Source organism: Heliangelus exortis, chromosome 4 (genome assembly GCF_036169615.1).
Source record: "Heliangelus exortis chromosome 4, bHelExo1.hap1, whole genome shotgun sequence".
NCBI classification, from domain to species: domain Eukaryota; kingdom Metazoa; phylum Chordata; class Aves; order Apodiformes; family Trochilidae; genus Heliangelus; species Heliangelus exortis.
Window position 1 is genome coordinate 4,603,685 of NC_092425.1, and position 24,679 is coordinate 4,628,363.

Genomic DNA, 24,679 nt, shown 5'->3' on the forward strand with positions numbered 1-24,679 from the left:
CAATTGTAATGTTGACCACTGAACCATGTATTTTTGGACCATCAAACATGCTGAAACTCCGTTTCTGAGTGAAATGGCAGCCCTTTCAGTTTTTCCTGATGAACTTCTTCATAACTTAGTAGCTTTCTAAAAGTTTCAAACATTGTTTGCCACGATTAACAGTTCAAAACAGAAAGTTGAAAAGCAAAGCGGTGTTCAGCTCAAAAGCAGATATTTCCCAAGTAACAAAGGAAATAAAAAAACTAACTCAGTCATGGTTATTTTCTATTAAATTTGCTTAGTATCCCCAAAGACTGAAATCTATTTGGCAATCGTGAAAAAAAATCTTGAGTGACAACTCTTTCAGTTCTAGTTTAACTCCTGTGGCACTTTATTTTGCATAACCAATGAGCTATTTGATAAATGAGCAAATGATATATTTGATTTATGAGCAATTTTGAGGAGGAAGCAATATCATAGAGGAGAGATCCTATAGTTGTAACACTGAAATTTGTCATGGAACTGCACGGAATGTCTTTTGCATCAGTACTTTCCCTGTAATTAGTGTAGATGAAAGGCTAAGCACAAGCATGTGTGTCAATTAATTGTCCTGGATGATTCATTCCCACCAGACACTGAATAAATTCTTGGTCCTATGGAAGCCAATGGGCAGTTTTGCTATGGACTTGCAGAGACACAGGATTTTGAAAAAATAAAAGTAAAAAGGATTGCTGGAAGTAGACTCATTTTCCAAAATGCATTCATAATTTCACTTTTCCAACTTTGTTTTAGCCAAAAATGAATGTATTAATAGAAAAGTGCCTTTATAGGGAAGAAAATGAAGAAGTTTTTTTTTTTAAGGAAGATTATCTGACAGAGAGATAAGATACATCTTTCAAACTACTGCCTTCTGCCTAACAAAAGTTGTCAACCTCCCAAAGACAAACTATCGAGATTTAAAAGAAACCAAACTTTTCTTTCAACGAAATAACTGTTCTTTTGAGATGAGCTGGGTTAAAAAAGGAGCACAGATAATGAAAGAATGTTTGCTGTAGTTATCTTTCAGATCTGTTTATTTGAGAAGTAACTAATATTTTTGCCAAATACTAGTTTCTGTATTGCTTGGGTAAGGGCTTGCAGGGTCCTAAAAATAACGAGATCAAATTTAAAAGCTCATTAAGGATGATGATACTTCTTCAGTATATGAAAAATAGGAAAAGTGTTAGAATGAGGAAAACATCTAGAAGGAAGGGGACTTTAAAGCTCTCCCCCTGTGTTTAAAAGCAGCAAGAGTACTTTAGAAATCTCTGGAATCTGTAGCATTTTGAAGATCTATTTATTAGCTGCCACAACCACAACACTTTTTAGAATGACTAAAACCATTTAAACATTTCCCAGGACTCCTGAGACTGAGGTGTGTGCTTTGCATGTGTATCTAAAGCATAAATATGAATGTGTGTAAGTGTGTGGGAGGGAAGAACAAATTTCCCTTCTTCCTCTCAGGAGAATGCCTGAAATTTAATTGAGGAAAAATAAATGTTCTTATCAGAAGGCACAATAGACCCTTCCCAGTTGTGGCAGAGTTCAGGAGCCCTCCCCAGGACTTACTCTACCTTCCTTCCCTTCAGATATTAACCTGGACATGATGCCTTCCAAACATTAAATGAGCTCTGCAATGTTTTATTACATTTCTCATGTGGCTGAGCTTAGTGCAGCTTTTAAGTGCTCCTCTGCACGCCGTGCTTACGCAAGTTATTTTCTGCTGTGGATTGTTGGTGCTGCAGCAGCAGATAGTGTGATGTGCCTTGAATTCCAATGAGGAGAAGGCGTTGCTTTATGTGGGGTTTTTTGAGCACAGAGTGAGTATTTTTACACGATTTTTGTAACTCTGATTTTTTCTCTCTTCCAGGCTTAAAGCGTTAGAAATTAATTCCTTTCAGTGAGGCTGGGAAATAATTATAGGTCTTTAGAAAGTAATGTAAAATGGCATTATTTTTAAACTATGTTGTTCATGGCAACCTGTTTTAGCTGCAGATTTATATTACATTTAGTGTGGATCTCCACAAATTGCAAATGAATGAAGAGAAACCGTAGAAGTCTGAAGAACTGGGTTTTTTGAAGACAAAAGCAATGGGTAGAAAGTTTGTCATTGAGAACCTGAACTGTAACTGAATTAGAATTTCTTTCACTGCACTGAATTATTTCTGACCTCCTCCTGACAATTAGGGAATCTTTATGAGCAACAAGGTGGGTAACTGAAGTGATGTGTATATTTTCTCAGACTCCTTCAGATGATTAAAACCTTTCAGTGCTTTCTATCCATCTGCTTATTTAGTGCTTGCATTATTGGAAGCAATCCTTCCCTCTTCCAGCAGTGATGCTTAGATCCCTAGTTCTTCAGGACTGTGTATAGAGCAGATTTTAAGGGATCCAGCCCTGATTAGAGCAGTTAGCCTGTTAATGTCCTCTGTATTTACAGTGGATTATTTGAAGGGAAGCAGGGGTTAAGTCAGCAGGTCCCTTGGCTTCCCCAGGGGTTAACCTGGCAGCCTGTTTGGCACACACAGGAGGGCTGACAGGTAGCAGGATTTGTCTAAGCAGTGTGCATGAGAGCCAACAAGGAAAACTGAATACTCTGGATTAGTTTTGGATTATGTTGTCAGAGGGAAGCCTGACAGACAAACTGCAGAGGAATAAAATGCAATCTGTTTGGGCAAAGAGACAGCGTGCATAGCTTTCATTTTTCAAGAAATGACAAGAAAAATCATTAATAATTTGTAAATCCATATCCATTAACTTTTCTCTTTGTTATCCCAAGACAGTCTTTTTAACATGATTTTGCCACTGTTCTATATCTGTTCTCTCTTGTGACAGATGGCAAGATAAATATAAAATTGCAATAGTACAGGAAAAACCATAGGGAAAAATACCTAGGAATCGTAACACCTAGAATTGCTTAAGGTGGAACATTGCAGGTGGGGTGTTTTTTTTTTTCTTTTTGTCTTTTTTTTTTTGTCTTTTTTTTTTTTTTCTTTCTTTTTTGTCTTTTTGTGGTTAATGATAATGTTTAATATAATTTACATTCTTTTCCTACTCCGTAGTATCTTTCTTATGATGATAATTTATTACAAACTACTGGAAGCATCATTCCTTCAATTTTTTAAACATTAAAGCAATTTCATTATCAATATTACTAACAAAGTTGATTCTCTGGTTTTCTTCATCTGGTTATTTTGTCATTTCACTGCTCAAGTAATTAATATTTTACCAAAAAAAAAAAAAAAAAGTTTTTAAAAAAACAAACCAAGCAGTGTTGTGTTGGTTTTTTTTCTGCAAAAGAATTGCATCATTTTTCACTGAAGTACTGTTTGTCCTTGCAAATGTCACTTAGTTTATTAACAATGACTTTTTTTGGCTGCAGAATAGTTCCTGCTTGTGAACTCGAGTCAGATTTTGTTGTCAGAAGATTACTGGGGGAAGGAGGGTGAGGGAAAGGAGTTCTAAGATTCCTTTTTTATAATAAAAAAAAGGAACACACTAAATGTTAACTGGCAAATACAGTGTACTTAAGGACAGGCTGAGGAAAACTGTAGAAAAGTACAATGGACTTGGTCTTTTTAAAGTTTATACCAGATTTGCTCAGTTTTCATGCAGTTTCTTAATTTTTGCGAAATGCCAAAACCACTTTATAGGATCCATAATACAAGAAAAATGATTCCTCAGATACAGCTGTTTGCATTAAGTTGTTGTGTAGCTGTTAGAGAAGAAAAACAAATTCAAAAGATGTTAAGACTAGAATTGTAATAGTACAGTTAAATAATTTACTGGAAACCATTTATACGATGGATTTTTTTGTTTGTTGTTTTGGGTTTTTTTAATTATCCAAAGGTAGATTCAATGGATTTGGTTTTGTAAGAGTACAGTAAATATTGTATATTAATTATTCTTGGTCTATTTGCAACTGTATGCAGAGTTTGTGGCTATTCACTGTATCAAGTTTGGGGTGAGTTGGCTTCATTTTCAGTAAAATGTGCGTAGAGCTTCTGTCTCCTAATCTGTGATACAGGATTTGGTCACTACCATTTCCAGTTTTATTATATTTCCCTAAAATGTTTTCTATCTGAAAGCAGTCTTGCTAGCTATCTTATTTATTCAATTATTCTTGAAAAATAAGTGGAAACATATGAGGAATCTCCATAGCCACCAGTGTAGAATTTGCTTTTTTGTTATAATTCAACTTTGGCTAAAAATAATGTATTTTACCTTGCATCAGTGAGCACACCCAGGCATCTCCTTCAAGTTACAAAGTGTCCTTCTCACAGGCAGTGATTCCTGTTCTGATTGCAGTGTATAAATGCTGATTTCTCATTGCCCAATTGTGGCATTTTTTGATAAGGTAAGAGCAGAGAGACATAAAAAAGGGAAAAATAAGGGGATATTTGTGGGTTCATAATGAGGTCTTGGTAGAAAATTCCTGGAGAGCACCTTGTGGCTGAGGGAAGGGGGAAGAAGGAACTTCTGTAAACAGCCCCATCCCACAGCCTTATACCCTTGACCTGAAAAAGTGGCATGGGTGACAAAATAACAAAAAAATATAAAAATAGTGATATTAGATGCTGCCTAAGTGTGCGTGTGTGTATATACATCAGCTTATTTGTAAAATAATCTCAGGACATTTATCTTCTGTATCATCTTTCCAAAGTGTTAGTTGGTTCCCTGGGGGTGTGAGTAAACAAGTAGTAAAACCACATCCCATAGTGTCAAGTGTTTATGCCCAAACTGGTCCTGACCCAGTTCCTGCAGCTGGTGTGTGCTGTTGGCTGGCTCTGGATCTCTGCAACAGCTTCTTTGATAGGAAACAACAGCACAGAGTAGAAGACAGGCTGGATTAATTTGGGCCAAAGGATATGTCAGAATTTAAACCCTTAAATTTTCTTTAAATATTAAGCATGTGCTCCACTGCTTGTCTAATCGAGGTAGATAGGTTTGGTCCTAGAAGTACTGTTATTGGCGCAATTTATTCTTGTTTTGCACTGAATGGATAGAAGTCTTGTAAAAACCATGTAATCTCTCTGGGCTTCTTCCACATGAAAATAATAATGATCTGTCACAGAAGTTTTGGGGTTTTTTTTTTTTGGTGGGGGGTGTTATTTGTTTCTTTGTTTTCCTAGACAAAAAAAATCAATTGTTTAATTGTCTATACTTGTTAGTGCTTATAACTGATGAAGTTTTTCAGAAACAGTCAAATTATGCTTCCATATCTAAAATTGTAGTCCAGATGAACATTTTAGTAAATTTTTGTTCTAGTTATGGCTTTTCTTCAAGAAGTCTTCTACAAGTCTTTTTAGAACTATTTTGAAATTACCAATTAGATGGGGCAGCAGTGAAGTTTGGTGTCACCTTAAGGGTAAATATACCTGGAGGAGAGTGCTAGAGTAGAAAACATGTTTAAAAAGCAAAAGGATAAAATTTTTTAAAATAATTTAAAGAATTGTTTACTGGAGATATATTTTGATATTATAACCAATCGTCCACAACCAGGAACATGTATTTTCTTGCATACTTTTCCACTAATACATGTATTACAGTTTTAGGTTTTTAAATAAAGTATATCATAAACATTGTATACAAAAGACCTAAGATAAGTCACTGGTTTATTAAACTGCTTCTGTGGACATTCACAATATCTACATCCACAAGCTTGAGTATTTGCACTTGTGAATAGGCTTAGAACATTTTTCATCCTGCTTGCTTTAAAAATAGCTTTTAAACATCTCCACAGTCTGCAGTTATCAGGTGGGTATTTCATTTACTGCTTAGCTAGAGTTAAAACTCAGCAAATGCACACAATATCTGGGGACAAAAGTCAAAGAAAACTTCAGGACTATCCAGGCATAGATGCAATATAACTTATGTGAGGAATTTAATCACCAGCTGCTCCCAGGAATACATAGCAATGGTAAATGATAGTCAAGACTGCAATATCACTCCACAGAGAGAAAAAAAACAACAGTTCTATTAGCACAGCATTTTGCTGTATCTTTCAAATTAATCAGTCTCCTAAGCTTTCCCAGGAAAGGTTACTGCCTAAGTAATGCCTCTCAGGACCTGCATGTTGCTGTAGTTTTCCTGCCTGAAGCCAGGCCTGTTCCAGGCTTGCATGACTTTTCAGAATTGATGGGAATCACATCACAGTTTGCTGTGGCTGCAAACCATTATTCCATCAGAATAAAAACAAGAGAAATGCTGTTAATTCTGCTACTCAACTTTTAAGCCTTTGGGTCTGACCAAACTTGGATTAGTCATTTATTCTTAGTCATGAATTTATGGGAAGTGACAGAATACAATAAAAAACTTCAGAATGCTCCTCTTTGTGACATTAGTAACAGCAACTTTAGGAAAACTTTAATATCCTGTTCCCCTTTTCATATAGGAAAAGTTAGACAATAACATATAGGAAAAACTGGAGCAGTAAATTATCGAGAGGCAAATAATTTTAATGGGAATAAATCCATAAAACTATTGCAAAACTATCCTCCTGTTCTAGGGGAGTTAAAGTCTGCATGACTTATTTATATGAAAGCATTTGTTAGGTATGCACACTAAAAAAAAAACCTTCCGGGCTACTGAAAGAATACAACTTCAGTATTGTCAGTACTGCTTTTTAACAAGTTGTGCTGTAAAAAGTAAAAAAAAAAAAAAAGCCCAAGTTTTGCCTTAGCTGTGTAGTTGCATATCCTACTTTATTCAGCAATGTATTGTTCTTGATTCTGTGAGGTTTTAATTACATTATTAGTTCCAAACCTCACCTGAAAAGAAGAATCTCTCCCAGCATTGAGTTCACAGTCTTGAACTCTGTGTCCTACTGAATTTTTGTTCTTAGGCAATTCTTAGGCAGAAAAACTTATTTCAGAACTGATTTCTGTTCTTCTTTGTTGTAGGTTGCATGTATATACTGAACAGGGGGATGATCAAATGTTCTGGTTTGTCTGGCACTGCAGGTTCTGGGTTATTATCAGGGATGCTAATTTTTACCAGCTGCAAAAGTTGATGCCTTCCTAGGGGTTTGCTGGAGGAACATGAGAGAAGTGTCCCACTGTCATGGGAAGCAGTGCAGAGAAACAGATATTTTTTTAATATATTTCATATATATATATATATATAATATAATATATTTCATATATTATTTTTGTCTATATTAGGTTCCATGGCCTAAATTTTTAATCTGAGCACCCTAAACAAAAGCCAGAGGTACTCACTCTCTCAGCAGCCACCTCAGAATTTTGTAGTCTCAGAATTAGGGCTGAGCACCACAGTGGAAGAGGAGGAGTGTTTTGTGTGTACATCATGGTGACAGGTTTAGAGTCCTGTTAGCTGGAAGAACCACAACCTTAATGAAGTTGTGAGCTGAAGAGAGCCTGGCTCATCTTTGAGACTACAGTGCTTTGCAAGGTGGTGAGAGACAGCACAGTTTTATCTATGAAAAGGGCAGATATGAAATTTTTAAGAGACAAAAATAGCATGAGCTAAAAGAATCACTTCTTGATACTTGAAACTTGATAGAGTTTTTATCTCTCCTTCCTCTCCTTTCCCTCCATTCTTACAAAAGAGGTGAGTGATCACCAAAATACAATATACAACAAGTTCATAATTTTTATTTTCCTCAGAAAAACATCCTTTGGAATACAAGCTTGAAATATCACTTCCATAGATGTCATGGGAAAGAGAGCTTCCCTGTTCTCCCACAAATGAATATTGCCAGGCTCCTCTGAGCTACAACTCACGGTGCTTTTATGGTTTTGACTATCCCTGCATCTTAATCTTTCATCTCCCGGATTTATTGATGACATTTTCATCTTCATCATCCTCTTAATAGTGAATTCACAATGTGTTTCTTTCCAACCTTCCAAATTTTACATCTAAACCTAAACATACAGTGTAGGCTCAGTTTGCAAGTTGTAAGAGTGCATGGATGATGCACCTTTACTTCCCCTCCTGGCTGTGTCATGGTTCTCAGTATCTGGAGGCCTGTGAGACTGAGCAATGGAGTAGTCTTTCAATATTAGCTTTTTTCTATTTAGCAGCCTTCCTGCATTTACAGGTCACCCAAACTCTACTTAAGCAGTGACATCCAGTGCACAGGGCTTGCAGGGTTAATTCTGTCGTTACTGTGTTGACATGAGGCATGTTACAGCTTTCAGCTGAAAATGTTACTTGTAATCTTTTAATCCCAAATTAGGTCAACATTTTATCAAGTTAATCTAACATGAAGATTAATTAGGCAAGTTAACAGGCACACAGAGGTTATTTGTTTTGAGTCTACATTTAATCAAGGAGTTAGTCCTTAATACAACAGACAGCCTCCCTCCTGCCCCCTAACCCTGCTTACAGCTCCCTCCCTCATTTTTGATATCATGCACTGCTTAGGACATAGAATTAGGAAAAGTGTACATTGAATTTCTTATTGAGTCCCCCCACAAGATCAACTGAAACAAACCCAGTGCCTCGTACTATGAGTGAGATGGATTTTCAAAAATGTATGGAATTGCAAAACTCAGTCTGTCATATATTAGATATTAAATTTATTTTTAGAAGAAAACGCCATTAAATTGATTTTTTTTTTTAACAATTCCATAGCGTTTCAAGATAACTCATCTTGTAAGAATTATCAGCATTTGAAATGTGGAAGGTGCAAAATGTTTTTTAAAGCAAGATTGATACTACCATTAAGTCCTTAAGGCTGCAAAATGCAGAACGACAGGAAGGAAACCTGTTGATAGAAATGTGCCAGGCAAAATGGACATTTTATCAAGAGAGTTTCTCAGGTCTGCATTGGACTTTGTCTCACAACCAGACCGTCTCAACAGCCTGCTAGAGCCCTGTTTTGGGCTACAGCTCCTGGGCCTGTTGTGCAGCAGGTTTTTAACTCAGTCTCTCAATCTCAGGTAAATTAAAGTAACCAGCAGACAACTAGGACCTACAAGGAAAAGAAACTTTCTACACTTTTTAAGAGTATTTACAATTCTGAAAATTGTTTCTCAGCACAGAGGAAAGCCCCTTCCAGTTTTCTGGGCATGTGTCTACAGCCAAGGAAACTGTTCTTGGTATTAGTGAAGGAAATTTTTTTTTTCCCTTAGGGCAGGATGTCTTGTAGTAGGAAATTTTAGTTCTACCAGGACACTTGAAATTACCTGCTGCAGTCATGCTGTCTCTTATTTTTCTTTTCATTACCCTTAAAACTTCTTGCTCTTGTGGTGTTGTGGAGAGTAAGAACAACGACATAAACAGAACGGATAAAAGAATTTGGCTTATTTCTTTCCTTACTATATTCCTGCCATATCCCTCCCCAGAAATACTACTCAGCATAGTTACTCTCAAATTAAATATCCCAAAGGAGGGGAGAGAAGACAGTTTGTATAGAGGGAGGTGGCATAAATCTGCCAACAGGGGTCATTAGATTGGACAAATGCTTTTCTCCCCTGAGTTTCCTAGATAAGGAGAACCTATCTAGTAGTTAAAAATTCCAAGAGTCATTCTGGATAGCATTACCGACCCCCCTGGGTGTTGCTGCAGGGTTCATGCCCCGTTTCATCAAATACCCAGTGACATTCACCAGGGGCCATGCTAATTATAGGGATTTAGCAGACAATGTCTAAGAACATTTAATCACAAAATAGCATGTCTTTGTCTACAGGTATTGGTTGGTTGATGTGCTAAGTTAGCAAAAAAATGGAGGTAAAATGATTCTGCAGTTTGTTAGTGTATCTTTACAGCAACATTAATCAACATATTGAAACGTTAAGATACAATCTCCCCTGCATTTAGTGCCAGCAATACTGTCCTGTTTTACAATCACATGGAGGAGAAAGGCTTAAGGTAGCTTAAATATTCATGGATTATACATTAGTTCAATGCCTTCTAACCCTATTGTTTTAATGAGCTGTATGGTTGATTCACTATACAATAGTTTTTCTTGGTGTTAGACAGCCCTTGTCTTTCACTTATGCCAGACCTATTCATAATCTCTTTACTGCAATCAGGGGTGAGGGCTGGGTGTATAATGAAAAAGGAGGAAAATCAGACTCCTGTTTTGCTTCACTACCTGTTGAATTGTTGTTTGATTCTCAGAGAACAAAGCTGAGTTGAAATTTGTTCTCAGAGAGCAAAGTTATTGAGGGAGGTCCCTTACTCAGGGCTGAGTGCTCAAACAGACACAAGTGCTACAAGTTAATTTTTCCAAAGTGCAATCTTTTCTTACACAATACATGGCTGGGTGCCTCAGAAAGGTGTAAAAATACCCAGTTTCTTAATGTTGATCATCCTCACTCCACTCATCTCAAAAAGCTATGAGAATAATACACTTTCTAACCCTTTCAGTACAGAGGAGCTCTTTTGCCATTGCCACTGTAAACTTCTCTTGGAGGTAGGTACCTGACTCATTTCTTTTAAAAAGAAGAATACAACCCACCCATTATTTGCAAAATGTTGCCAGTGATTGTGTGATATATTCAGTGTTTGGACCCAGTCATTGCATTACAATCCATATTCACAATTTAACTCTATTTTTGAAAGGACATAAGGCCAGCATTGCCCTGCTCACAGTGGTCAACACCATGGTGCTTCCTGCACTATCCGGGGAGCTGATGGAAAGAGAAGGGCCACACCAGTGCCCTTCTGATTCTAAGAATGTGAGCTAGGCATGCCAAAAATGTATTTTCTCCATCAGATCCACAAGGAGGTTGGTGGAAGGGAGTATACTAACATAACTCAAAGGGTTCCAGGGGCTGTGCAAAGCCTATTCTCATTTTCCAGTATACTTCCTATAGTTAATACTTCGTGTGGTAACTTGATGTTAACAGTCAGTCTCTCTCTTGATTTGTGTATTCATCAATTTACAGTAGTTGTTATTTTTTTATTAAGCATTTAGGAATGGAGGTGACAATTGCCAGCCAGGCTGGATTCAGTTTCACTAGATTCAGGCATTATAAAATGATAATTCTCACTTTTTAATGGGTTCAATTACTTTTTAATGGGTGCAATTACTTGGCTAACAAAAATTTTGAAGTGGACTTAAAATTAACTTCTATGATAGCCTATGGATGTCCAGGACTCCTCAAAATTAACTGCTTAAGAACCTTAGGAGAAAAACTGACTGGCAAAAATTTGCCAGCTATATTAATGATGATGGAAGTACTAATGAGATAAATTGACACAAATTGAAGCAGAAGTCTTACAGTTGAAAAATAGCTAGTGGGATACCAACAATAAAGGCACAAAACATAGAAATTACTTCTCACTGAATGTCAGGAATGTTTGACACCAGGAGTAGATACATCATGATTATCAGGGGGCTGTTGTCTCTGCCCTCCTCCCTCCACCCCCTTTCCCTTTCAGTCACCTTTCTTTTTCCTATTATCACCTTTTCTAGACTCAAGTTAATCTCCTTTGCCTTTTTTTTTTTTTTTTCCTGAAAACTGTTTGTAAGAGGCATATTTGTGCCACGCTTTGCTTTGTAGCATCTGTTTGCAGAGCTGCAAGGGCACAGGCAACACTTCTGAAGGAGACAAGTCTGCCATAGGGTACACAAACTTTCAAGCCATTTTGGCACTGTCTGGATCCTAAAGGGTTTTAGTGATGTCCCCGTTCTCCAGAGCAAAAGACCTGTAATTAATCTGGTCACTTGCTAAGGCATATAAATGGGAAAAGGATTTATGGTGGGCACAAAGAGCTGTCAGCAACTTTTACTCTTCTGCATTTGCAGAATAACCTACAAAAATCTTCTATTTACTTACTGGTGTTTTATGGTGACTGCCACTTGCAAGATTAAGTTATGTAACCATATCATTTTTGTAATTTTCTTTTAAATTATTATCCTTTTGATTAAATGCTTGGAAATATAAAATACTTAACTCCATGACAATTGAATTCCGCACAGTGTTTATTTCTCTAAGAATTTAGCCTTGGTTTTAAAATATTGTTGCAATACACTATTATTGCAATTTCTTTTCCTTTTAACTGTGGAGAAAAGGTCTGCAGAGCATTTCTAGTGAGCTCACAAAAAGCTGTCAAATAAATGCATTGGCAGATATCTTTGTGGTTAATGGCTCCAGGAAGTCTTACTGACAGTTCTAATGATATCCATTTTTGCAGATACACACAAACCCAGACTCTGCAAGGTCACTTCATATAATCCCACCAGGTCTCACTCTCCACGGTGGGTTTTGTTTGTTTGTTTTGTTTAGTTTTTAAAAAAAACACGAGCTCATTTGGAGTTGCAGGAGCTTATTATAGGTTAATGTTATTTATTTAAATGTGAAAGACTACACAGTGAAAATGTTAAGAGGCTGAGATGAGGAGGTTATTTCCAAATTGTGTCACTGAGAAGACATTGCTTTAGTTATTTCTGGTGAGAAATGAACATTGTACAAATGTGTTATTCCTGGAGATGGCCCAAAGCATCTTGGTATGCCCCATTTTGTTAAGACAATTCCAGAGCAACTGCACTCTGTTATACTCTAATACAAAATGCCTGGTGCACAGAACTCTGTGTAAAGGCAGAGTACACATTTTTAAGAGTCAGATTTTTCTAAACCTCTCTGAAGACAAAATGAGTCCAAGCCAAGTATTTAGAAAACTAAGGAGAGAAACATTACAAAAAAAAAAAAAAAAAAAAAAAAGGAAAAGATTAATCTCAAAACCTTTTTTTTGTGTAGGTGTTTGTAAAGGACAGAACCTTGTCAAATGCTTATTACTGCACCCACCTGTGGGATGTACATTTATTTTTTCCAAACAAATGTAGTGATTTGGTTCACATTTGGTTAATGGGCCTCTGTTACTTGGAAGTGCTGCAGGGACACACTGTCTTCATCTCTTCCTGCTGCCTTTAAGTCAATATTAGTTTATAGAGAAGTGCCACAGTGCAATTAATTTTTCCTTCCAAGAATTCGGATTCATAAATCAGCTTCTTTCTCTCTTTCTTTCTCTCTTTTGCTGCATGCTTCACAGTGAGGTAAACATTTGCCACAGCCAAAACTTAAAAGGTTGAAAGGTCTAATTCAGAAAAGGCTTCCCAAACAGGATGCTTATCTTAAATACACAAATTTATCCAGACCTTTGCAAGTCTGCCTTTTTTTCCATTTGCCTTTATTTTCTTCCCAGCTCGCTCAGGCTATACTCCTCACTCTCACACTATTTTAGAATAGTTCTTTTTGGCTGACACGCTTTAAATAAATTTTTAAAAAGCTACTCCAGTCTTCATTGTACTGACAACAATGCAAACCATTTCTGAATTCATTAAAACTCAGGTAAATACTTCCTTGCCCCTCTCTGTCTCCCAGTTATCCTCTTTAACCCTCTGTCTTCCTGAAATCCCTCCCCACGTAGCAGACAGGCTGGCAGCCTCCTCCGTGCAGGCTTCTGACCTTGTCAGTTCTTGAGAACCATGGGGAGATCTCAGGTATTGGGATGTGAATGAAATAGGCTACCAGAGAAGGTGACAGGTTGGAGATGTCCAACTCATCAGTCACATCAAATTGAAATTTAAGGCATATATTGAGTCAGGTAACTCACACACCACAGGTTTTGGGGGTGAGAGGAAATGGAGCCTCCTGAGGTTTGTAGGGTAGAAAGGAGAAGAATTAAATCAAAGTGTGGGAAGAAGGGCTGAGGAAAAGAACAGATGAATCTCAATGCAAAAGCAAAAGGCTTTAAAGCAAAAGAAGCCAAATTACTCAGAATTTTTTCAGAAATCCTTGACTCCCTCACTAATCTCTACCTTCATCTGTAATCCCTTATTTATCATACTCCTTCATCCCTCTCCCATTGCTCCCAAGCAACTTATGCCCTGTTTTCAGTATGATTCTCATTCTGCAACAGTAGAAGCAGTGGCAGAACCTTGCCATTACTTCTTCTGTCCTGTTTATTGAAAATTAAGTAATTTTTTCATGTCTTTTATTCTTCCTGCCTCTTCTGTCAGGAGTAAATATAGAGTTAACTGCCAACAGTAGTAAGACACAAGTAATGTAGTAGTATATTCAATTTCTAGGTTCCAAGTGTTCTCAGGTTTTGATTTTTTAATGCAGCTCTTCTTTTGAGGCAGTGATTTGCTTTGATTTGATTTTCTTTTCATTTGCTGCTCTTTCTGAGGATGAGATTGCCAGCATTTCTGGATGGAATGGAAGGTATTCCAGTTTTAATCCACTTCCTAGGCTGTTCTTTAGTTACCATATTATAAATAATAAATTATAACAGCAGCAAATATTTCTAATGCTCTGCAGTTGATGCTGCATCCTAATTAAACATACGTGATGAAACTTTTCACTCCACTAAACTGGTATCAGTAATACCAGACGGGAATGGTTTTCAGCCTTTGATTCAAGAGTTTCTATCTGTCAGAGGGGAATAAATCTCTCTAATAAAATAATTCATACTCATTACAGCAGTTTTGTGATGGTAGAGATTCAAACCTCTTTGGGAAGAAGGAAAACCAGATTTAAATTCCCTCATCTTTAACAAATGCTTTGCCAACAGCTGCAGGGGATTCTATATTTTAAGTACAAATAGAACTCATCCCCTTTTTAAAAAGAAGCCATGACTATGTGACCTGAAACTTTTGGGAGTTTATTTTTGTAGAGCCTTTGCACCCATGACGGGGAAATTGTATTTCAGTGATTTAATGGAAAGCAAAGAACATGAACAATCCAAAAACCATGCTGCTACTTGATCGGTTTTCTGCAGGAAACTTAAATTTAGGTCTTTAAAGAGTTCTTGTAGACTCCCACTTCTAGGGATAATGCTGAAGCACAACAAACAGCAGTCTATTCACTGTCTGTAGCAATCAACTTGCATTCTTTATTCATTTTAAACTCAGGCACTGCATCCTTGAACATGAGATTCTTGGAAGGTGCTGTGCTTGGAGCCTTGTGCCTGTTGCTCTATTCCTGAAATAACAGAACACAGAAATTACAAAGGAGACTGGAGAGCATGGAAATCTAAATGTTAACTTGGGAACTCAAACTCTTTTGCTAAAATGGAGAAAATGTAAAAGGGGAAACATACAACAAGGTTCTCTTTCTATTAGCTCTGCAAAAAATATAATAACTGAATAGACAGGTTTATATATTATAAGCAATTTTTTCTCATTATAAATACAAAACCGGTTAATGGCCTCATAGCTCAGTAAGTGCTGAAGTCCTATCTTTTTTGTAAGCTCTGTTCAAAGTGAATAGAAAATTGAGGACATAGATCTCCATAAAAACACATTCATATTCCTTCATGTATGCCTAAGCCCCTAAAACAAAGAAAAATGCAATTTTAGTGGTCATAATCTTTCCTACAGGTGTTAACATTCGTATATATCAAGTGAATAAAGTGTATATAAGTCATGAGTGAGCGTCTCAGTCCCACTGTCAAGGTTTAATCCAGGTTTTAAGCTTTCAATGGTAGAGAAATAATCTCTCAAAGATTATTTCCATATCTGTCAGTCACCTACACAGATGACACTACAGGTGGTAAAATATGTCCCCCATGAGCAATCATATAAAGAAAAAGGGAGAGGTCTACTGCTAGAAAGTTAGCTAGGAAATTTTAAAAATCTACTTGCCATTTAGTGCAGGATAGGTTTCTGTAAAATGTTGTTACAGCAAAATAAAAATCCTTCTCAAGTGCACACATCCACTTGTGTATAAATTCATTTTATGAAAGACCAGTTAATCAAAGTACCATGTTTTAGTTTAATTATCCCTAACAAAGGCATGAAGAATCCAGAAATACTTCCCCAAAATTAGATCTTTGATGGAGGCAAAGAAGGGACTGAAGTGAGAGAGGAAGTAGAAAAATGTGTTACAGTTTCACAGTGATCTAAGGACAAGACTGGGATTTAGGATTAAGAAATGTGTAATTAAACTTTCCATTAGGGCTGCTGAAAGCTGAAATTTCCTTCCTTAGATACTGCTGCTGTTATTGATACAACATTATTTAAAATCTCAGTTAAAGGGAATTCTCTGAGTGGAAGTTGTTACCCTTACTGGTGAGACATGGTGCTACAATTCCTGCAGCAAATGGGGTAATCTTTTTCCTAGCTGCATGTTCCAGTTGAGATCAAACAGCCCGAGTATTTTTGGCACAAGAACCTCTGAAGCTTATTGAACTTTTCTGCAATATTACTTACTGTTTGGCTTCTTGGGATTTTAAACTGTTTCTGCTCAGTGCTCAGCTGGAACCATTTTCTAGGAATCTATTTTCTAGGAATCTATATTCTAGGAATCATTTTCTAGGATCCTATTAGTGATAATAGTTAATATATTATTTGCTTTTTTTTTTTTTTTAATTTGTGTAGTAGATATTCTATGACCAAGAGCACTATGGTTGTTCCTTGTGTAGGGATCTACCTGTCTCTTAGGAATGGAAATGAATGCCATGTGTGGAAATAGATTTATGTTTGGGATTCCTGTTTTATGAATTTGGATGTATGATAGCAAAGGAAAAATGATTTGATCAACTTATACATAGCCTTACCTAAAACTTAATGATTAAAGAAAATGCCTCTGACTATAGAAAAAATCTTAGCTTAATTCCTTGGCTATGTTTACAGCTTATTTGTAGCACAAAAATTAAAAACCTGGATTTATAACTGGGAGGACCTGCAGACAGAATGAAGTTGAGTGACTTAAAATAATGTTTTGATAGCAGGCAGTGTCTGATGAAGTGAGCTGTATGAGGCAGGTGGGGCAGACTGCAATTTTGCAGCATAGCACATCAAAGTGTAGTGACTTTCCAGTGTTAAAAGGTACTGATGGGGTTCAGGGAATGATAGTCTATCATATAGACTCAACCTATAATAAGAGAAGAATATTGTGACCATATGTCTCATCTGCCCCATATTTGGCTTCAAAATCATGTGGCACACACACAGCCTACATTTGTGTGTCTGGGAACTGCCAGTGGTCATAAAGAGCTAACATTTTTCTTCCTCTAAATGTCACATAACACCAACCTATTTATTTGTTTGCTCGTAAAAAAAGTTTGACTGGGGTATCTGTACTTCCAGTTTTTTCAGAAGAAATTCTTCTGTTATTTGCTTTGCTACAACATTGGCTTGTGGTGCTACTGAAACACGTTCCATTACAATAGTGAGCAGTGATTTATTGAAGTCTCATTCCAAAATAAATGGATAGTCAGCTAAAATCCCAAAGGTCAGGGAACAAAGTGAAGCAGACCACCTGGTTCTGGGGCTGCATGGGAGATATGGTCTCTCAATTTGAGACACTAAGTGAGAAAAAGATTATTCCTGAGTCACTGGGGCATCATGCTGTTGTGAGGCTTATGATGTAGATACTGCTAAGACAGGAGATGAAAATGAATTGAGTTCTGCAAACAGGAGTTGGTGAATCTAGATAGATTTGTAAGGATGCCAAAGAACCTAAGCTCAATCCAAGTTTAAGACAGTTTCTCTGCAAATTTACAGCATCTGCTGGAGTTGATGCGAATCCAAAGACTTGGCTCAATTACAGTCTGTGCCCATTTCATGAACAAGATGAGATGGGATTGACAACAGACTGATTTGGAGGGGAAAAGGGAATCTTTTGCCATTAATTTGTATATGCTGTACCAGAGCTGAGCAGATGCACAGGGCTGCATTCCACCTTTCCCTCTTCCCTGATTCCAAAACAATAAGGTAATTTTCCCAATCTTCGATGTAAACTGATGCAGATTAATTACAGTTCTGCCTTTTGTTTCTCACTTGTGGCCAAGCATAAGCAAAACAGTTTCTTTAAATACACCTTTTCCCTGCTCCTGTTGTGAGCTGACATCTCAGTATAGTGCTGTTTTGCAACTGCTATGCCACTTGCTGTTCCTTCTGCTGGGGCAAATCCCAGTATCTTCCTGCTCCTTCCTAACTTATTGCAGTCAGAGGAGTGTCTAGAATTTACAACGTTTTCACAATCTATATACATGCATAATTTTCTTTATTTACATTTATCTTGCTCTTGTATCCCAATAACAACTGTGAAAAAGATTTTGTATCTGAAGTTTTAAAACAAACACGTTTCTTTCAAAAGGGAGAGGAAATTATTGCACTATTTCTGTTTTTTTTCTTCTGGTTCTCTTTCTTCTTCTTTCTTCTGCTTTTGTCTCTTTCATCTCTGTCTTGTCTCAGTATTCTTTTCTTCCACTCCCATAAGAGATTTTGTCATGTAACTAATGCTAACTTGTCTGTCAGTAGGAGGTGTTGACTTTGATCAGCTTGCAGCAGTTCTACAAGCAAAAGGAATATAATGCTGCTTCATAATTTTAGGGAGGGCATAGGGGGAAGGATGATGGACAACTCACAAGTTATATTTTGCTACGGGAAGATTTCCTAGAAGGAACATTTTTACAAGAATTAAACATGTAACGTTCTATCGGAAATCTATCAGAGGTGTAAGTCCACTGAGCTGCTAAAAATCAAGTCCATGTAGCCATAAATCTGGGAGGCAATTTACTCCATGCTAAGGGATTGTTTCTGGAAGAAACATTTGGGGCTAGGGATGTGAAGAAGGCTCTTTTTTCTTTGAGAAAATCTTTTTTTTTCCAAGTAATGTCACATTTTTAGAATGTTCATGTTGATTATAAGCAAGCTTTCCTGCATGAATCTCTTCTGTAGTGATTGAGAGTGGATTTTGTAAAGAACTGCATCAAAGCAAAGAGTTCAAGTTGCCAAGGGGCTGCTTGAACATGGACAATATTTGTTGTAATATTTATGGGAAGAGGGATTGGAATTGTCTTCCTGAGTGGAGTATCAAGTCTCACCTTCAACATTATCAATAAGCAACCACCTTCATATAACAATTTGCAATTATTCTTTTACAGTTTTATTGGTTCTTCTGACTGCTCCACCAAGCCACACCATTAGCATACGTGGGAAGGCTTCCAGAAACAGGATGAGCCACCTGGGCCTGTGCTGAGATGCTCTGTGGTGTGGATGAGAACCTATTTGTGGTGTGGATGAGAACCCATCTTGCCAGAATCAAGCAGTCACCATGCAAGGTCAGTGTCATTCCAGAGAGGGGTTGCAGAGGCTGCCTTCAGGCAAGCTGGGAAGACACCTTGCGGATGGGGAGCACACAGCCAGCCAGCCCATTTTCTTGGCAACCTTTGTGCCTTAGATCCCAGAAGAGCTGAAGGATTTCTGGCAGAGGCTTTTACTGGATGAAAAGCATGCAGGCTTCAGTGATCAATCTGCTGTGTAATGTCCCAGGGCAAAGATGAGCAAGGAGCACTTCAGGAAAAAAAAAAAAAAAAACAAAAAGGGGGGGGGGGAAGAAGATGAGTTGAGCCAACTGGGGTCTGTACTTTGTTCTTATATTTTTACTGGCAGAAATGCTGCTATAGTTTTTTGCAAAGCTTCAATGTTCTCAATTTACTGTGAATTCTTGGATCAAGATACCAAAACACTGTTTTAAAAAACTCAAAAGATTCAAGATATGGAAATTATTATGGCATGTACTCGACAATCCCAAGATTTGTTTTAAAACTTTCAGGTCTTAAAAAAACAGACTCTTCTGCCTTAATACATGTACTCTATAGTTAAGTCTCCATGAAAGATATAGGACATGATTTTACTATCATCTGTCTAAATTCTTATTCTGCTTCTGTGATTTCAATATCACTTGATCACTATAGTTATTAGAAAGCCCATGAAAAGCAGTAATATTTTTCTATATCAATCAAGAAGTACTTGGTGTATTCATTTTTTTTATTATTATTTCGTTAAGTGAAAGGTATGGGAGAAGAAAACCTCTTTTGGATGTAAGAAACATATAAAAGTGTGGTGATATAAATCACTAAATAGATACGTATAGGAGTGAGAAGTAGTTTTTTCTGGTAAAGGAAAATATCAATAGGAAAGAAAACCCCAATTTTGTGTTATGGCTAAATACATCTCCCCCAAATTATTCTTTAAAAAAAGACAAACCAAAAAAACCCTACAAATGCTTCATATACTTTTCATAGTTTCACAAAGTGTAATTGTTCTAAAACACCTGAAGTAGAAAATTAGACAAAACAAAAAAATATATGCATTTAATCTACTTCAACCTGAGAACCTAGAAAGCATCTTACAAATAATCTGTTCACACCATGAAAAATTCTATTTCAGAAAATACATCAGTGTGGGCTCAGTTTTTGTTCTGTCAAGGTGAGCCATCTAACCAGGATGTAAACCCCATATGTTTGCAAGGCAAGACAGTCCCTTCATTGCTACTGGAGGTTGGTGACATCTGAAAGTGGACAGGCAAAACTGTCATGGGTCCAAGACCAGAGGCAGCTCAGAGCATCTGGGAAAGATCACAGAGTGTTAAAGTCACATCTGCCTGTGATGAAGAGCCTGGTCTGTTAGCTGTAATCCTGTGTGCCAGGCTGCACAGGGAAATGGAAGGTTTGAGATCTCTCATTAGGTGACTACTTTGCAAATTCCTTTCTCTGTCTACAGCCTCAGTGCAGTATCAGACAGTCCAGTGAGAGTACAGGTAGTGATAGGAACAAGGGGTAATGGCTTTAAACTGAAAGAGGGTAGATTTAGGTTAGATAAAGAATTCTTTAGTGTAAGAGTGGTGAAACAAGTTGCCCAGGGAAGCTGTGGATTCCTCATCCCTGGAGGTGTTCAAGGCCAAGTTGGATGCAGCTTTGCAGCCTAGCCTAGTGGGGATTAAAAATAGATGATATTTGATGTCTTTCCTAGCCCAACCCACTCTGTGATTCTATGATGCCAAGCTGAAAACGAGTTCCCAAAGCTGTGTACCATCATTTATATCCAGTAATAGGTAATAGCCGTGTAAAATGCCCCAGTGCAATATTCTCCTTAGCAAGCAAGCCAGGTATAAACACACAAAGAGTGTGTGTAGTAAAATCACCTCACTAACAGGTAAATAATAATAAAACCTGTATCAGAATTTCTGTTGAAGGTCTTTTCAGACTGCCTACTAATGCAACAGAGTAGGGTTTCAGCAACTAAACATCTGTAGAGAGGACTCCAGGTTTTCCAGAGTTTGATGCAGGTATTTGTGCTGCAGTTCTCCTGCTGGCTGTGCCCAGAGAAGGAGGCAGAACCTGTGCTGCCTCTGTGCTCCCTGCAGTCTTTGGGGTTCTCTTTTGGATGCACAACCTCAGGAGATCCATGTGAGAGAATCCAACATTGCTCACAGCAAAGCCTGAGGCACCCTAAAACCTGCACCCTGGGACACGTGCACAACTGCCTCTCCTGCTGTTGATTAGCAGTGGTTGTGCAGACAAAATTGAGCAGGAGGACCTGTCATAATTAATTCAAGTCCCTAATTAAGACTCAGAAAGGTTGCCTGCCACTTGCTGCCACTGCTGCCTCCCCTGGTGTTCTTGCACTGTTAGCTCAGATGCACAGACACCATCACTCCTGCAGGTCACCTGTGCTGCTGGGGTCAGGTGAGATGGAGGGAAGGGATACAAGGAATTGAGCTGGTTTTGATGTGTCAGACAGAGCCCTGAGAAGCAGAAAAGGGTTTTGGAAAGCTGACAGAGTGGCAAGCTAAAGAGAGAGCTTCCTGTCTAAGCAGATCACATCTAACAGAAGCTATTCATGCCCTTGAGTTTTTAGAAGCTAAAAGCTGCTTGGAGCTGAACTTACACTGAAGCTTCCTACTGAGAAGCTGAAAGACCCTGCCTAATCCTTGTGTTGCTTTATCAGGTTGTTCTGGGAAAACAATTCCTTAATATGTTATATGGAGATCAGCTTTGACAGTGTTATGTTAATGCAGGTCTCAGGGCAGCTGAGGCAAAAATGTTGCATAGCGAAAATTACCTCATAACAGAGTCCTACCCACTAAGTTTTGTAGTTAGATTTATGTGCTGAGAAATCAAGTAAGCATTGATGTTTCATGCAAGTTTCTCCAAGGCTTGGATTTAACTGGATCATATCAACTGAGGGAGAATAAACAGCTTTCTAAAAAAAAAAGAACAAGACAGGAATACAGTACAAGAAGAAATTATGTGCAATGCACATGGCATCTGATTTCAGTATGAGAACTTTTTCTGCCATCTTTGAAAATGTATCTGGAGTGTGCCATTTGTTTTAATGTCCCTGGATAGCTTGATTATTAAATTAAACATGACCTCTCTGTTCCTGTCAACTAAAGAAAGGACTGCTGCTTTAGTACCTTTATAGACAATTTTGTAGATTTATAACCATTATTTCAAATAATTCTTATTATCTTTGAAAGTCATTCCAACAAATCTGGCACCTTGCAGTAGCTTTGTACCTTTGCTGTAATTTAAGTGCAGAGTTTGAAGCCAATGGTTTCTTTCCCTCACTCTGAGATCCAGTCTATCTGTCCTTACCCCTATCTATTTCTCCTCTGGTATTTTGGCTGCCAGTTTTAGTTCCTTGGACAGCACTGAGGTCTTTGAAGTCAGAAGAAGAATGGACCTTTCCACATGATCAATAGGCATTTGGCCACCAAGTCTCCACAGCACTATTTTTAAAAATAATTACAAAAGTTTCCTCTAAGAGAGAGAGGAAAATAAATTCTTAGCTGGCTAGGCATTCATCAGATGAGGCTGAGATAAGCAGATAAAATTGAGAGCCTGGATCAAACTTCTACAGTGTTAAATTTTTATGCTTTAAAATGTTTTTTCTAGATGAGGTAACACTTGGAGTATTTGTACTGTATATTTGAGGCTTCTTATTTTAACATGCCAGCATCTCCCCTTACACTGCAGCTTTTTAAGATGTGTATTCCAGTTGAGCCTGACATGCAGAACTGTTCTGTGCAAGGATATGCCATGGCTGTGACAGCCCAGGATCCAGGGGTTCAGCTTGCCAGCTGGATAATCTAATCAAAACTAATAATCAAAAAGTTTTAGGAGACTCACAAGCAAATGCAATCTGGAGGGAGAAGTGTGAGAAAAATTAAGATGGGGTTCATTTTTTTTTAAATCTCATTTTTATGAGATTCAGAGTATAGACAAAGCAGGCAGTAAAGATCTGACTGGTAGAAAAATTAGAGAAAAAATCTGGAAGCATTGTACATGGAGGGCAGTAAATGGGCAATGAGTTATACATGTCTGCTAAAAAGTTACCACAACTGATAGTGCTCTTTTCCTACTGTGAGTACCTGTGGTGATGCACTAAAAATGCAGAGTATGAGCAATGACTGCAGTGTATCCTTTCAGAGTGGGCTGCAGGTAGAAAGGTTTATTGGAGGTAAGTTTAATGCAGCTATGATCAGCTTGAAAGACAGCAAGAGTGTGTCACATACATGTAATCATACACGACTTCTTCATGAGAGCATTTATTTGAAAAAAATGCATTAATCATAAATTAGATTTTTCCCTTTTCAGTTAATTACAATTTCTTTCATTTAATGCAGACAGGAGATACTGCATCTTCATAGTCTCACAAGTAAAAAGTTTAGCAGTTTTCAGTGTAACTATTTTATAAAAGTAAAGTATCAAGTAATGAATTACTAAATGGATGAATAAAACTAGAGTAAGGACTACCAAAATGCATAACAATGAGCAAGCATCAGGAATATGTAGAATAAGGGAGTATAAGAAGAACTAATATTGTAATCTACCCAACAATGTAGATTATGGCTTTTAATTGGGTCTTCTGGCCTGAAGTCAGAGATCTCTATATAGTCCCAGTAAAGCCATGATGCCATGCAACTGGGCTCCTTCCTTAAAGGTATGGAGGAGATCAGGCTTTTAGCAAACACTGAATGGTTCAAGTTTTTATTTTAAAATGTGAATGCTTGTTCATCCTTAGAAATCAATCTTTTATAAATCTGATTCTTCCAGCATCTATATGAAAACCAGGAATGTGCAAGATCATAATTTTTCAGTATATTGTATTATAACAAATATTAAGAAATCAGAAATTGAAAGCAAGGCTAGCCCAACTGTTTTCAGGCTTTAAACATTGTGTCAGATGTGTTTTAAATTTGAGGGAAAGCTTTCAACTCATTAATTTTAATCCATGTCAGTTTAATACATTTTACTTGCTCTTGTGCATGTTGTTACTCCGTTAGTTGAACCCCCACTGCATTTTGATTTAATTCACTCAATTGCACCAGGATATTTAGCTTTCAACTATTTGTGCTAAAGCAACTTCAGATAAAATCCAGCAAAAGAAACAGTGAACAGTATGAAAATTGAACCAAAACAAATGGCAAAGAATTTCCGGTCCCTATTTTTCTTGAGCTGCTATTGTTACTCCTTAGAGATGTGTTCTTCTAGAGTCCTTAAGGCAAATGCTGCCATCTAGAGAGAAACAGAAAGAAAGTGTACGATTTACTTTGAGATATAATTTTTATTTCTAGGGAGCCCCAGGAGAAGATGGTCAGGAGTCCACAGGATGGACTGCAGTGTCAGAGATGGGAGCCATTGGGATTCCTTTCCAGTAGCTGTTGGCTGAAAAAAGGTAATTCCCACAGACACTGGGCAAAAAACACCAAGAAAATCCTCACAAAGGGTTTTGAGTATTTATGACACATATCAAATGCTTCTTCTTAGCCAGTTAAAATGATTTCATGATTGCACATTTTTTTATTAGCATTTTTTTTTTCTGAGAAAAGCTCTTACTCTTAATTTTTTTTCTTAAAGGGAGAAATGCTAAAGAAGCTTGCATTATTTGCCATCTATTGTTCATCTGCCTCTTTTTTTTCCACGTCACAAAGCCTCTCTCTTTACT

General features: G+C 37.4%; 1 long non-coding RNA gene across 1 annotated transcript in view; it reads left to right on the forward strand.

Annotated features, from left to right (window-relative positions):
- The window catches only part of LOC139795742 (uncharacterized), a 72,154-nt gene extending 47,744 nt beyond the window's left edge, over positions 1–24,410 (forward strand). Inside the window, exons 2-3 of the long non-coding RNA XR_011725673.1 lie at positions 18,829–19,005; positions 24,309–24,410. This is a non-coding gene — a long non-coding RNA (uncharacterized lncRNA). The remainder of the gene's footprint in view (positions 1–18,828; positions 19,006–24,308) is intronic.
- Positions 24,411–24,679: the final 269 nt, after the last annotated feature.